Below are 16844 nucleotides of genomic sequence, written 5' to 3' on the forward strand. Positions count from 1 at the left end.
ATCATGTCTACATACTTTCTATCAAGTTTTAGACAGAGTGGTCTGGACTCAAACTTACCGCTGGTCAGATTGAATATATATATGTTGCCCACCCCTGCTCTAGCAGATGTGCCTGGGGCGACTGGCTCAGAGCATAGCAGGGAAATAATGACTTCCAGACTACCTGCAAAAGAACATAATTCCCACAGGCCAGCTAGAACCAGGAACTGAGCCTGACAACAGCACAGCAGAGGCCACTGCACAACCCCCGCAGCCTTCAACAATGACAGGAGGAACATAGTGTGCCACCAGGAATTAGGACCAAGTCATATACTCAGGAAAACTCCAGGCTCCAAGGTGTTCCTGGTGAGATACATGGTCAGGAACAATTCTGGGCCCTAGGAGAAATACTGACAAAGCTGTAACATAGCTAAGGACTTCAGTACAAACGCTGCATAACATTACTACTAACCCAGTACTATCCCATGGCATTTGCTCAGTCTTAGTTGTGATCGATGCTCTCTCTCTCTCTCTCTCTCTCTCTCTCTCTCTCTCTCTCTCTCTCTCTCTCTCTCTCTCTCTCTCTCTCTCTCTCTCTCTCTCTCTCTCCTCTCTCTCTCTCCTCTCTCTCTCTCTCTCTCTCTCTCTCTCTCTCTCTCTCTCTCTCTCTCTCCTCTCTCTCTCTCTCTCTCTCTCTCTCTCTCTCTCTCTCTCTCTCTCTCTCTCTCTCTCTCTCTCTCTCTCTCTCTCTCTCTTCTTTCCTCCATCCCTCCCTCCCTGCCTCCCTGCCTTACTCCCCTGCCTCCCTCCCTCCCCCCGAGACAAGGTGAGGAAAGCTGGCATTAAGAGGCACTAAATCTCCTTAGCCCTATTAAGTGAAAGGAGAGAGGATCTGCTTTTCTCTAGACACCCTGTGAAGATAAAACAATGTTAAATCCCCAGAACAGCACAGCGCTCTGCATGACTCACAGTGATACTTATACACACGCATACACACACACACACACACACACACACACACACACACACACACACACACACACACACACACACACACACACACACACACACACACACACACACACCATGCTACATGTTTATATATACTGAGTGTACAAAACATTCCATGACATAGATGAAACCAGGTCAAAGCTATGATCCCTTATTGATGTCACTTGTTTTATCCACTTCACTCAATGTAGATGAAGGGGAGTAGACAGGTTAAAGAAAGATTTTCAAGCCTTGAGACATGGATTGTGTATGTGTGCCATTCAGAGGGTGAATGGGCAAAACAAAATACTTAAGTTCCTTTGAACGGGGTATGGTAGTAGGTGCCAGGCACACTGGTTTGTGTCAAGAACTGCAATGCTGCTGGGTTTTTCAAGCTCAACAGTTTCCCGTGTGTATCAAGAATGGTTCACCACCCAAAGGACATCCAGCCAACTTGACACGACTGTGGGAAGCATTGTAGTCAACATGGGCCAGCATCCCTGTGGAATGCTTTCAACACCTTGTAGAGTCCATGCCCCAACTCAATATTAGGAAGGTGTTCTTAATGTGTTGTACACTCAGTGTAAGTCTCAGTGGGAGCTACAGCTATATTTAGTGGGAGCTACAGTTATACTTAGTGGGAGCTACAGTTATACTTAGTGGGAGCTACAGTTATATTTAGTGGGAAGAACAGTTATAATTAGTGGGAACAACAGTTATATTTAGTGGAAGCTACAGTTATATTTAGTGGGAGCTACAGTTATATTTAGTGGGAGCTACAGTTATATTTAGTGGGAGCTACAGTTATATTTAGTTGGAACAACAGTTATATTTAGTGGGAACAACAGTTATATTTAGTGGAAGCTACAGTTATATTTAGTGGGAGCTACAGTTATATTTAGTGGGAGCTACAGTTATATTTAGAGGGAGCTACAGTTATACTTAGTGGGAGCTACAGTTATACTTAGTGGGAGCTACAGTTATATTTAGTGGGAACAACAGTTATATTTAGTGCGAACAACAGTTATATTTAGTGGAAGCTACAGTTATATTTAGTGGGAGCTACAGTTATATTTAGTGGGAGCTACAGTTATATTTAGTGGGAACAACAGTTATATTTAGTGGAAGCTACAGTTATATTTAGTGGGAGCTACAGTTATACTTAGTGGGAGCTACAGTTATATTTAGTGGGAACAACAGTTATATTTAGTGGAAGCTACAGTTATATTTAGTGGGAGCTACAGTTATATTTAGTGGGAACAACAGTTATATTTAGTTGGAACAACAGTTATATTTAGTGGGAGCTACAGTTATATTTAGTGGGAACAACAGTTATATTTAGTGGGAGCTACAGTTATATTTAGTGGGAAGAACAGTTATATTAAAGTGGGAACAATAGTTATATTTAGTGGGAGCTACAGTTATATTTAGTGGGAGCTACAGTTATATTTAGTTGGAACAACAGTTATATTTAGTGGGAGCTACAGTTATATTTAGTGGGAACAACAGTTATATTTACTGAGAGCTACAGTTATATTTAGTGGGAGCTACAGTTATATTTAGTGGGAGCTACAGTTATATTTAGTGGGAACAACAGTTATATTTTTGTGGGAACAACAATTATATTTAGTGGGAGCTAGAGTTATATTTAGTGGGTGCTGCAGTTATATTTAGTAGGAGCGATAGTTATACTTAGTGGGAACAATAGTTATATTCAATGGGAACAACAGTTATATTTAGTGGGAGCAACAGTTATATTCAGTGGGAACAACAGTTATATTTAATGGGAGCTACAGTTATACTTAGTGGGAGCTACAGTTACAGTTGAAGTCGGAAGTTTACACACACTTAGGTTGGAGTCATTAAAACTCGCTTTTCAACCACTCCACAAATTTCTTGTTAACAAACTATAGTTTTGGAAAGTCGGTTAGGACATCTACTTTGTCCATGACACAAGTCATTTTTCCAAAAATTGTTTACAAACAGATTATTTCACTGTATCAGAATTCCAGAGAGTCAGAAGTTTACATACAGTAAGTTGACTGTGCCTTTAAACAGCTTGGAAAATTACAGAAAATTATGTCAGAAGCTTTAGAAGCTTCTGATATGCAAATTGACATAATTTGAGTCAATTGGAGGTGTACCTTTGGATGTATTTCAAGGACTACCTTCAAACTCAGTGCCTCTTTGCTTGGGAAAATTAAAATAAATCAGCCAAGGGCCTCCCGGGTGGCGCAGTGGTCTAGAGCACTGCATCGCAGTGCTAGCTGCGCCACCAGAGTCGCTGGGTTCGCGCCCAGGCTCTGTCGCAGCCGGCCGCGACCGGGAGGTCCGTGGGGCGACGCACAATTGTAATGACCATCTAACCGAGGGGGGCAGGTGCACGGTGTTTCCTCCGACACATTGGTGCGGCTGGCTTCCGGGTTGGAGGCGCGCTGTGTTAAGAAGCAGTGCGGCTTGGTTGGGTTGTGCTTCGGAGGACGCATGGCTTTCGACCTTCGTCTCTCCCGAGCCCGTACGGGAGTTGTAGCGATGAGACAAGGCAGTAATTACTAGCGATTGGATACCATGAAAATTGGGGAGAAAAGGAGATAAAATTTAAAAAAAAAAAAAAAAAAAAAAAAAAAAAGCCAAGACCTCAGAAAAAAATGTGTAGACCTCCACAAGTCTGGTTCATCCTTGGGAGCAATTTCCAAACGCCTGAAGGTACCATGTTCATCTGTACAAACAGTATGCAAGTATAAACACCATGGGACCACGCAGCCGTCATACTGCTCAGGAAGGAGACGCGTTCTGTCTCCTAGAGATGAACGTACTTTGGTGCGAAAAGTGCAAATCAATACAAGAACAACAGCAAAGGAGCTTGTGAAGATGATGGAGGAAACAGGTACAAAAGTATCCATATCCACAGTAAAACGAGTCCTATATCGACATAACCTGAAAGGCCGCTCAGCAAGGAAGCCACTGCTCCAAAACCGCCATAAAAAAAGCCAGACTATGGTTTGCAACTGCACATGTGGACAAAGATCATACTTTTTGAAGAAATGTCCTCTGGTCTGATGAAACAAAAATAGAACTGTTTGGCCATAATGACCATTGTTATGTTTGAAGGAAAAAGGGGGGGGGGGGGCTTGCAAGCCGAAGAACACCATCTCAATCAGCATCATGTTGTGGTGGTGCACTTCACAAAATAGGTGGCATCACGAGGCAGGAAAATGATGTGGATATATTGAAGCAACATCTCAAGACATCAGTCAGGAAGTTAAAGCTTGGTCGCAAATGGGTCTTCCAAATGGACAATGACCCCAAGCATACTTCCAAAGTTGTGGCAAAATGTGGATTTGTGGACAGAACTGAAAAAGTGTGTGTGAGCAAGGAGGCCTACAAACCTGACTCAGTTACACCAGCTCTGTCAGAAGGAATGGGACAAAATTCACCCAACTTATTGTGGGAAGCTTGTGGAAGGCTACCTGAAACGTTTGACCCAAGTTAACCCAAATTAGTCAAATACTAATTGAGTGTATATAAACTTCTGACCCACTGGGAATGTGATGAAAGAAATAAAAGCTGAAATAAATCATTCTCTCTACTATTATTCTGACATTTCACATTCTTAAATAAAGTGGTGATCCTAACTGACCTAAAACAGGGAATTTTTACTAAGATTAAATGTCAGGAATTGTGAAAAACTGAGTTTAAATGTATTTGGTTAAGGTATATGTAAACTTCTGACTTCAACTGTATATTCAAACTGCAGCAACCTTGTACTTGTTCATATGAATTATATTTTAAAGAAGGACTGGGGGGGTTCCTATACACAGACACAGAGAAAGCAACATGATTGGACAATAAAACTCACTGAGCTTGCTTTATGCCGGTTTGCATAATGTAATCCTGCCCTGTGCAACTGTAGGCCTAATTAAACATTTACCCTACAGTCTATGTCATTTATTGTTTTATTGATTCATTAAAGTTAATAGTTTTATATTGAAAAAGTCTAGGTAGCCTAGTCAGCCCAAGTTTGAATAGAAACCAAATTTGATCCCATTCACTTTTACGCACAAAAAAAGACATACGTAACATTTATTTACCAGGGCGCATAGTAGGCTAGACTATGCAGCTGCTGCTGTTAGTAGCCTACAGTTGATCAGACTAAAACATAGTATTGTTTCCATGCATTACAGCATATCAGATCGCTAATGTTTAGGTGTATAGGCTGCTACACATTTATGTAAGACTTTTTGTTTGTGTCTGTTGGGAGTGATGCGTTATCCCGCTGGCTAAAGAAATACCAGAGGAAAGCGAGCCTTGAGCTTTGTGCGTTGTGCCCGGCCCGCACGACCTGGGATTTCAGTGAATTTGATTGGTCAAGACACGCAAAGAGCCTGAGGCAGCACTGCGATTTGAAGGACATAGAAACTGTGGGTTGTGCCGTGGCGGAGATCTTTGTGGGCTATACTCGGCCTTGTCTCAGGATGGTAAGTTGGTGGTTGAAGATATCCCTCTAGTGGTGTGGGGGCTGTGCTTTGGCAAAGTGGGTGGGGTTATATCCTTCCTGTTTGGCCCTGTCCGGGGGTATCATCGGATGGGGCCACAGTGTCTCCTGACCCCTCCTGTCTCAGCCTCCAGTATTTATGTTGCAGTAGTTTATGTGTCGGGGGGCTAGGGTCAGTTTGTTATATCTGGAGTACTTCTCCTGTCTTATCCGATGTCCTATGTGAATTTAAGTATGCTCTCTCTAATTCACTCTTTCTCTCTTTCTTTCTCTCTCTCGGAGGACCTGAGCCCTAGGACCATGCCTCAGGACTACCTGGCATGATGACTCCTTGCTGTCCCCAGTCCACCTGGCCATGCTGCTGCTCCAGTTTCAACTGTTCTGCCTGCGGCTATGGAACCCTGACCTGTTCACCGGACGTGCTACCTGTCCCAGACCTGCTGTTTTCAACTCTCTAGAGACAGCAGGAGCGGTAGAGATACTCTTAATGATCGGCTATGAAAAGCCAACTGACATTTACTCCTGAGGTGCTGACTTGCTGCACCCTCAACAACTACTGTGATTATTATTACTTGACCATGCTGGTCATTTATGAACATTTGAACATCTTGGCCATGTTCTGTTATAATCTCCACCCGGCACAGCCAGAAGAGGACTGGCCACCCCTCATAGCCTGGTTCTTCTCTAGGTTTCTTCCTAGGTTTTGGCCTTTCTAGGGAGTTTTTCCTAGCCACCGTGCTTCTACACCTGCATTGCTTGCTGTTTGGGGTTTTAGGCTGGGTTTCTGTACAGCACTTTCAGATATCAGCTGATGTAAGAAGGGCTATATAAATACATTTGATTTGATCCTCTTTTTTACGCTTTGCGTCGATATGTTTTATGCAAATGCTGCGCCTCGCCACACGTTTTCCGGCGTCCCTGGGTCTAGTTGGCCCCATGCATCTCCCCAACCAAGCCTGTGTAAGCTACAGCCTTTTACAGAGTTCACACAGGCCCCGTGCAATCAGGCCCCATACAATCTTGGCACATCTATCTTTGGGGAGTTTCTCCCATTCTTCTCTGCAGATCATCTTAAGCTCTGTCAGTTTGGATGGGGAGCATTGCTGCACAGATATTTTCTGGTCTCTCCAGAGATGTTCGATCGGGTTCAAGTCCGGGCTCTGGCAGGGCTACTCAAGGACATTCAGAGACTTGTCCCGAAGCCGCCACTCAAATGAAATCATCAAATCTAATTTTATTGGTCACATACACATGTTTAGCAGATGTTATTGTGGGTGTAGCGAAATGCTTGTGCTTCTAGCTCCAACAGTGCAGTAATATCTAACAAGTAATATCTGACAGTTCACAACATATACCCAAAAATACACGTAAATCTAAGTAAGGAATAGATTAAGAATATATATATACATATATGTCAGAGCGACATTGGACTAAGATACAGTGGCATAGTATAGAGTACAGTACATACATATGAGATGTGTGATGCGAAATTTACAAACAATTAACGTGGCGAAGATACCGTAGAATAGTATAGAGTACAGTTTACACATATGAGGTGAGTAATGCAAGATACAGAGACATTATTAAAGTGGCTAGTGTTTCATATCCTTTAAGTGGCCAGTGATTCCTAATCTATGTCTATAGGCAGCAGACTCTGATGTGCTGGAGATGGCTGTTTAACAGTCAGTGGTGTAGTATAGAATACAATACAATACAGTATATACATATGAAATGGGCGATTCCATACGTAAACACAATTTAAAAGTGACTAAGATACTGTAGAATAGTGTGGAGTGCAGTTTATACATATGAGATGAGTAATGCTAGATACGGAACATTGTTAAAGTGGCTAGTGATCCATTTCTAAAAGTGGCCAGTGATTCCTAATCTATGTCTGTAGGCAGCTGCCTCTGATGTGCTAGTGATGGCTGTTTAGCAGTCTGATGGCCTTGAGATAAAAGCTGTTTTGTCTTGGCTGTGTGCTTAGGGTCGTTGTCCTGTTGGAAGGTGAACTTTTGCCCCAATCTGAGGTCCTGAGCGCTCTGGAGCAGGCTTTCATCAAGGATCTCTCTGTACTTTTCTCCGTTCATCTTTGCCTCGATCCTGACTAGTCTCCCAGTCCCTGCCTCTGAAAAACATCAACAAGGCATGATGCTGCCACCACAATGCATCATCGTAGGGATGGTGCCAGGTTTCCTCCAGACCTGACGCTTGGCATTCAGACCAAAGAGTTAAATATTGGTTTCATCAGACCATAGAATCTTGTTCTTCGTGGTCTGAGAGTCTTTCGGTGCCTTTTGGCAAATTTGAAAGTCGGCTGTCATGTGCCTTTTACTGAGGAGAGGCTTCCGTCTGGCCACTCTACCATAAAGGCCTGATTGGTTTTGCAGAGATGGTTGTCCTTCTGGAAGTTTCTCCCATCTCCACAGAGGAACTCTGGAGCTCTGTCAGAGCTCTGTCGGGTTCTTGGTCACCTCCCTGACCAAGGCCCTTCTCCCCTGATTGCGCAGTTTGGCCGGGTGGCCAGTTTCAGGAAGAATCTTGGTGGTCCCAAACTTCTTCCATTTAAGAATGATGGAGACCACTGTGTTCTTGGGGACCTTCAATGCTGCAGACATGTTTTGGTACCCTTCCCCAGATCGGTGCCTCGACACAATCCTGTCTCGGAGCTCTACGGGCAATTCATTCGACCCCATGGCTTTTTGCTCTGACATGCGCCGTCAACTGTGGGACCTTATATAGACAGATGTGTGCCTTTCCAAATCATGTCCAATCAATTGAATTTACCACAGGTGGACTCCAATCAAGTTGTAGAAACATCTCAAGGATGATCAATGGAAACAGGATGCACCGGAGCTCAATTTCGAGTCTCATAGCAAAGGGTCTGAATACTTATGTAAATAAGGTATTATTAGGGGGGGGTTTTGCAAACATTTCTGAAAAAAATACTGTTTTAGCTTTGTCATTATGGGGTATTGTGTGTCGATTGGTGAGGATTTAAAAAAAAAAAAAAATTATGTAATGTAATGTAAAGAATGTGAAAAGTCAAGGGGGCAGAATACTTTCCGAAGGCACAGTATAGGCTTTTACAGGGTTCACACAGGCACCATGAGTCAGTATCTCCACAGATTCATGTATGTGTAGGCTAGGCCTGTTATTTCGTGCAGAGTGTGTGTATGGCTAGAATGCTTGGAATATGTTTGGATGATTAAAAGCACTCTGGGAGCTCTGTGCAGCTCTGTGTTTAGTAATGTACACAGCTCCAGGGTGAGCCGTGTATAAACGCCTCATTATTACTTTACTAAGCCCTTCCTATACCTCCATGACCAGGTCAGCCTGCTGACAAGACAAAGTGACCCATTTGGGGCATGAAGCACAAAGGGGATTAAACCCCAGAATAAAGTTGAAAACAACTGTGAATCGAGGAAGGGTTGAATGATACTAAACTGAAAGGCTTGATCACAATCTCCAAAATACTTAATGTGGTTAAATCTTTTAAAAAAGAAAAGTATATACACTACCAGTCCAAAGTTTGGACACACCTATTCATTCCAGGGGTTTTCTTTATTTGTACTATTTTCGACATTGTAGAATAATAGTGAAGACATCAAAACTATGAAATAACACATATGGAATCATGTAGTAACCAAAAAAAGTGTAAAACAAATCAAAATATAGTTTATATATTAGATTCTTCAAAGTAGCCATCCTTTGCCTAGATGACAGCTTTGCACACTCTTGGCATTCTCTCAACCAGCTTCATGAGGTAGTCACATGGAATGCATTTAAATTAATAGGTGTGCCTTGTTAAAAGTTAAATAGTGCAATTTCTTTCCTACTTAATAGGAAAGAGCCAATCAGTTGTGTTCTGACAAGGTAGGGGTGGTATACAGAAGGTAGCCCTATTTGGTAAAAGACCAAGTTCATATTATGGCAAGAACAGCTCAAATAAGCAAAGAAAAACGACAGTCCATCATTACTTTAAAACATGAAGGTCAGTCAATCAGGAACATTTCAAGAACTTTGAAAGTTTCATCAAGTGGAGTCGCAAAAACCATCAAGCACTGTGATGAAACTGGCTCTCATGAGGACAACCACAGGAAAGGAAGACCCAGAGTTACCTCTGCTGCAGAGGATAAGTTCATTAAAAATCAAATCAAATCTCATTTTTCACATTCACCAAATACAACAGGTGTAGACATTACAGTGAAATGCTTACTTACAAGCCCTTAACCAATGATGCAGTTTTAAGGAAATACCTTTAAAAAAAAGATTTAAAAAAAGTAAGAGATAAGAAAAACAAATAATTAAAGAGCAGCAGTAAATAACAATAGCGTGGCTATATACAAGGGGTACTGGTACAGAGTCAATGTGTCAATGTGCAGGTGCACTGGTGTCAAGGTAATTGAGATAATTATGTACATGCAGGTAGGGTTGTTAAAGTGGCTATGTAGTAGCAGCATGGGGGGGGGGGGGGGGGGTTGCATATAGTCTACGTAGCCATTTGATTAGCTGTTCAGGAGTCTTATGGCTTGGGGGTAGAAGCTGTTAAGAAGCCTCTTGGACCTAGACTTGGTGCTCCGGTACCGCTTGCCGTGCGGTAATAGAGAGAACAGTCTATGACTAGGGTGGCTGGAGTCTTTGATGACTTTTAGGGCATTCCTCTTACACCGCCTGGTATAGAGGTCCTGGATGGCAGGAAGCTTTGCCCCAGGGATGGACTGGGCCGTACGCACTAACCTCTGTAGTGCCTTGCGGTCAGAGGCCGAGCAGTTGCCATACCAGGCAGTGATGTAACCCGTCAGGATGCTCTCGATGGTGCAGCTGTAAAATCTTTTGAGGATCTGAGGACCCATGCCAAATCTTTTCAGTCTCCTGAGGGGAATAGGTGTTGTCGTGCCCTCTTCACAACTGTCTTGGTGTGCTTCGACCATGTTAGTTTGTTGTTGATGTGGACGCCAAGGAAAAGTCACTTGCCCCAGAAATTGCAGCCCAAATAAATGCTTCACAGAGTTCAAGTAACAGACACATCTCAACATCAACTGCTCAGAGGAGACTGTGAATCAGGTCTTCATGGTCAAATTGCTGCAAAGAAACCACTACTAAAGGACACCAATCAGAAGAAGAGACTTGCTTGGGCCAAGAAACACGAGAAATGTACATTAGAACGGTGGAAATCTGTCCTTTGATCTGGAGTACAAACGTGAGATTTTTGGTTCCAACCGCTGTGTCTTTGTGAGACGCAAAGTAGGTGAACGGATGATCTCTGCATGTGTGGTTCCCACCGTGAAGCATGGAGGAGGTGGTGTGGGGGTTCTTTTCTGGTGACACTGTCTGTGATTTATTTAGAATTCAAGGCACACTTCATTAGCATGGCTATTACAGCCTTCTGCAGCGATACGCCATCCCATCTGGTTTGTGCTTATTGGGAATATGATTTGTTTTTCAACAGGAAAATTACCCAACACACCTCCAGGCTGTGTAAGGGCTATTTGACCAAGAAGGAGAGTGATGGAGTGCTGCATCAGATGACCTGGCCTCCACAATCACCCGACCTCAACCCAATTGAGATGGTTTGGGAAGAGTTGGACTGCAGAGTGAAGGAAAAGCAGCCAACAAGTGCTCAGCATATGTGGGAACTCCTTCAAGACTGTTGGAAAAGCATTCCAGGTGAAGCTAGTTGAGAGAATGCCAAGTGTGTGCAAAGCTGTCATCAAGGCAAAGGGTGGCTACTTTGAAGAATCTAAAATATTAAATATATTTTGATTTCTTTAACACTTTTTTGGTTACTACATGATTCCATATGTGTTATTTCATAGTTTGATGTCTTCACTATTATTCTACAATGTAGAAAATTGTCAAAATAAAGAAAAACTCTTGGATGAGTAGGTATGTCCAAACTTTGGACTGGTACTCTAAGTTAAGAAGATAGGGACACACCATACAGAGCAAATGGAGAGCACATATACTACACACACTGTACCACCCATTCTTTTCTACATAGGCTGGGCCATGAAAATGCCAGGGTAGAGTTATTGTGACAGGGTCGGAACCAAAGTGATGGTCATTGTTTGCTAGTGGACCCTATAATCTTTGGCTACATTAAATGTTTCTTCATGTAGCCACCGTATTCGTGCTTCACATACTCCTCTTTGATTTAGAAGATACTGTTGCACAAACAACATGGTGATTTAAGCCTACACCAGCGCTGGTATCAGGCTGTATTAGTTAGCTACATTTGTTTGCTCTAACTCAGTAAATGTATTAGCTAGCTAGGTAGCCAGCTAACTAGTATTAGCATTAGCAGCTAACAAGAAAATACAAATTGCTAAGAAAAGACAACCTAGCTGTTTGCAGATAAGAAACACAACCTAATGGTGAAATTATAGAATGCTTGTGGATTTATGTTAAGAAGCAAAGTGGAAACAACATCATTGTCATCAACATTGTTGCATGTGCTGCAGTGACCATGCAGACTGAACACAAGTGTCTCATGGTCAGGCAACAACAAATGCTCTCCTTGAGTGACAGGGGGCGGGACTAGTTCGGTGTGGAAAGCAGCATGGAGAGAGAGAGAGCAGAGAGAAATGTCTCAAATAGCGGTGTAAACTATAAAAATGGATGTTACATGTCACATTTAACAAAACAAACATTTAAATACCGTTATAGAAGGTAAAGTAAAAAACTAAACTGGCCCATGCATCAATACCGGTATATAGCAAAATATGGTATACCGCCGAGCCCTACTTCTAAGTCCATACTCTACCATAACAGGTAGTACCCCCCACAAATCAAATCAAATGTATTTATATAGCCCTTCTTACATCAGCTGATATCTCAAAGTGCTGTACAGAAACCCAGCCTAAAACCCCAAACAGCAAGCAATGCAGGTGTAGAAGCACGGTGGCTAGGAAAAACTCCCTAGAAAGGCCAAAACCTAGGAAGAAACATAGAGAGGAACCAGGCTATGAGGGGTGGCCAGTCCTCTTCTGGCTGTGCCGGGTGGAGATTATAACAGAACAAAGCCAAGATGTTCAAATGTTTATAAATGACCAGCATGGTCAAGTAATAATAATCACAGTAGTTGTTGAGGGTGCAGCAAGTCAGCACCTCAGGAGTAAATGTCAGTTGGCTTTTCATAGCCGATCATTAAGAGTATCTCTACCGCTCCTGCTGTGTCTAGAGAGTCACACAGTAGTGTTTAAGTGTTCAACCTCCTTGTACTGTAAACCAATGAACCTATTTACAGTCTCAAGCACTGTGGCTCAGCTTCAGTTCAGATGACTCTCTACCTCAAAGGGAATCACCCTAACACACACACAATGACCAGGGCACTGGCCAACCGTGGGTAGCAGCCGTGTGATGTTGTGCAGAATCGAACAACACAACACACTCATTATTATGGAGGGGAGGTAACTAAGAGCAGTGAGTTCTACTAACAGAGCTCTCCTGTTGGTGAACTCAAAGAAAAACCCACTAACACATAAACACACAGCTAAACCAGAATAAAGACCCCACACACACATTATGTATACACATGAACAAAATCAACAGCACAAACATAAACAGATCTACAGACACAAACAAACACCACACACAAGGACCAAAATAGCCACATATACAGAAAGAACAACAGTACACACACTGGCTCTCCAAAGAGGCAGACTCTCTGCCATTCGCCTGCTCCAGTCTGCCAGCCCCCCTGCTCCAGGCAGGCTCCACAGAGCAGAGGCAGCTAGGCAGAAAGGTAGCCCAGAGATCAGATAAAAGTAAACGCCTTGCCTTCAATGTTCCCTCTCTGAGAAGCCAACAATGGACGATGCACTCACTCACAGACTCACTAACCAGGCAGGAGTCAGGAGCAATGCTGTGTGCATACATGCAGGCCGTAAAAGAGCAGCCAAGCGAATATGCGCTGAAGTTAAAGCCCAGCCTAGTGCAATGCTCTCTCTATCTCTCGATATCGATTTCTGTCTCTCACTTTCTCTCTCTCCATCACTTTCTCTCTCTCTTTCTCCCTATCCATCGCCATTCCCCTGTATGCTTGTCCTGGCTGTATGACGCTGGTTGGCTGAGTGAACCCCCAGCTGTAAGACATTAGCCAGCCCAACAGAGCTTTAAACTAAAACATGGCACGGCCAACCGCCAAATGGGATAGAATATGGAATACAGCGACAGTCAAAAGCTCTAATAGACCCATGAAGACAGACCATAGTGGTTACACTGAGTGTGTACTCTCTCTCTCTCGCTGTGTGTGTGTGTGTGTGTGTGTGTGTGTGTGTGTGTGTGTGTGTGTGTGTGTGTGTGTGTGTGTGTGTGTGTGTGTGTGTGTGTGTGTGTGTGTGTGTGTGTGTGTGTGTGTGTGTGTGTGTGTGTGTGTGTGTGTGTGTGTGGCATCCTATTACCACATTCTGAAAGTCTGAAAACCCCAAAGGAACAGAGGAGAGAATAAAACATGATATCAGAGGACAGGAAGAAAGGAGAGTGGGGGGACTGGAGATAGTAACAAAACAGAGGAGAAAAGAAGACTGAAGGAATGAGAGAGAATCCCACTTGAGAAAACACACAGAGTTAAGAAAAGAGTTGAGAGATGGAAATTAGTGAAGAAAGAGCGTAATCTCTGTCATATCTTCTCACCTCTAAGCAAGGCTCTTATTTTCTTAGTTTTCTTCAGAGGTGTTGATGGAAGTCCAGTTTTCTGCCTCCGTCCTCTGTCAGTGTCCTCTGTGTGTGTGTGTCTGTGTCTATCTCTCGCTCACACTCAGCATCTGGAGCAGAGGAACAGGAACAATTGAGTTGAGTGTAGAGGACTGAACATACGGGACGGTAAAGTACTTTACAACACCAGCACTGCTGTGCTGAGGGGGCTGGACTAGCTGGTGGGGACACACCCACTTTCCTCAGCACTGGTCCAATGAGAGTGCTGGGGGTCAGATCACACACAGACACACACACACACACACACACACACACACACACACACACACACACACACACACACACACACACACACACACACACACACACACACACACACACAGTGGGCAGGCAGCTGGACTGAAGAGAGACAATTTGGCATGGCTGCTTTAAGACAGAGGAAAATAAACCCACTGATGAAAAAGCAAAACAACGAGGAGGATTTAAAAAGCAAAACAACAAGGGGGATTTAAAAAGCAAAACAACGAGGAGGATTTAAAAAGCAAAACAACGAGGAGGATTTAAAAAGCAAAACAACGAGGGAGATTTAAAAAGCAAAACAACGAGGGAGATTTAAAAAGCAAAACAACAAGGGGGATTTAAAAAGCAAAACAACGAGGAGGATTTAAAAAGCAAAACAACGAGGAGGATTTAAAAAGCAAAACAACGAGGGAGATTTAAAAAGCAAAACAACGAGGGAGATTTAAAAAGCAAAACAACGAGGGAGATTTAAAAAGCAAAACAACAAGGGAGATTTAAAAAGCAAAACAACGAGGGGGATTTAAAAAGCAAAACAACAAGGGGGATTTAAAAAGCAAAACAACAAGGGGGATTTAAAAAGCAGGACAGTTTGAACATGTAGCCTGCACGGCTCCTAATGTCTGCGATGGTATGACTGCGCACTCACTGTAGCGTGTGTGTGTGTGTGTGTGTGTGTTTGACTGGGGAGGGGGGATGTAATGCTAAGCCCCACTGTAATTAGAAAAAACAGCACTGGGGGCTTAATTTCTGCGGCTCCAGGACATACTTGTCATTCTTGGAGTGCACTACCCTCTCCCTCTATCCCTGTCTCTCTCTCCATGCATTTCCCCTAATGATCCCACTCTAGCTGCTATACCACCCATAGACCTGACCTGGAATCAGCAGGCCAGGCAGGCAGGCTACCTACTTCAATAGCATACCTATCCCACTATCAGACTAGCTCTACAACCATAGAAAAAATAGAATAACTATATTTAGTATGCATTAGATTAAATACTGTCATATCGAGGTACATTTATTGCACAATCGTGTAATGACAAAACATGGGACATCATGTGCTATCTGCTTGATAGTCTTAATGCCTTGATATTTGATTTAAGATATCCAGTAATGTTATGTAGGCTACAGTAACCTAGACTACATACTGGGTAAATAAACGCATCAATAATGTCATCTCTCAGGGTTTCGTACCAGAGCTTGGGGGCGCAGTAGCCCATGTATGCTATGGAGGGGGAGCATCACATCACTCCGTCGCGCTCAGCCTCGACCAGAATGGGATTCTCCAAGCTCAGCTCCATCGAGAAGTCGGGCTGCTGACCAGGCAAGGAACCGCAGCAGCAGCTCAATGCTCTGCATGCATTAACCCGCTCTGTATTAACAAATACAGTGACTCGGTAGTATCCACAAGCCATTTTGTGCTAATGGCCTCGATATCTGTAGTAGGGTGCCAGAATATACACCTGTCATTTATTTTGGCGCTCGCCAATAATAACCTTATAATCGGCTGAAAGTCAACTGAACGCATGGATCTTCATGGGGATACATACATGTGCAAGATAGAAAAGAAAAACATAACGTCAGTCACGGATTATTGAATGGATGCAATAGCATACGGATCCCCCTTACGGATGGGATATAGGTTACACCGTTACATCAAATGATAGAGAATATTCTCTATAGCCTATATAAAGAATTTCACATCGCGAATACATTTCAGACATTTTCCATTACATGAAAACCCCTGCAACAAAACGGGTACAAATATGATAGATGTCTTACCGTTAATTATTTCATTTGCATAAGGATGGTACAAGGTAAATATGCTCCAAAATGTCGAGATGCACGGCTATTTCTCAGGGAAGCGCACGATATATTATATTAATGTCCAAGATTTCCCTCTGCTGGCTAAAATCTTGTACTGGAGTGTATCTCGACCTGGAATCATCGCCATCGATCAGAGATCACTGATTATCACTCTCCAATCTTTTAATTAAATTGATACATTTAGGGGGAAATAATATAGTTATGGTCTATACATTTTTGATGTAGCAACTGTTTTCAGACCAACAAAGCAAGACAATGTTCATGCATGATACAAAAAAAATAATACATTGGTTGTCCCTCTAAAGATGGCTGCTCTACGGTGACGTTTCACGGTCTTGGCTAGAAAAGATCCAGCTTTTTTTAAATGTCAGATTTGACTTTTCGTAGCAGGTTAGGGTAACTAATGTAGCAGATTATAATATATTGATTAAGATTACAAAAAGGGTTAGGGTTAGCTAAAATGCACACAAAAAAACAACTTTTGACAAAAGCTGGATCCCTTCTAGTCATGGCCGTGTTTCTCCCACGGTGACATGTCTCAAGAAATGCCTGTTGCATTATTTCGTTTTCACTTTATAAAATTTAAATCAGCGAAGGT

General features: G+C 42.9%; 1 protein-coding gene across 5 annotated transcripts in view; it reads right to left on the reverse strand.

Annotated features, from left to right (window-relative positions):
• The window catches only part of kank4 (KN motif and ankyrin repeat domains 4), a 113372-nt gene extending 97042 nt beyond the window's left edge, over positions 1–16330 (reverse strand). For 3 of the 5 annotated variants that reach the window (XM_055861559.1, XM_055861556.1, XM_055861557.1), the window contains exons 1-2: positions 16202–16330; positions 14102–14232 (exon numbers count right to left, since the gene is read on the reverse strand). The gene's annotated coding sequence lies outside the window, so the exon portion shown is untranslated. Of the gene's footprint in view, positions 1–14101; positions 14233–15613; positions 15857–16201 lie in introns of all 5 variants that reach the window. The other 2 variants (XM_055861558.1, XM_055861560.1) reach the window with 2 other exon arrangements.
• Between the last annotated feature and the right edge of the window lie 514 nt (positions 16331–16844).

This window comes from Salvelinus fontinalis, chromosome 14 (genome assembly GCF_029448725.1).
Source record: "Salvelinus fontinalis isolate EN_2023a chromosome 14, ASM2944872v1, whole genome shotgun sequence".
NCBI lineage: Eukaryota > Metazoa > Chordata > Actinopteri > Salmoniformes > Salmonidae > Salvelinus > Salvelinus fontinalis.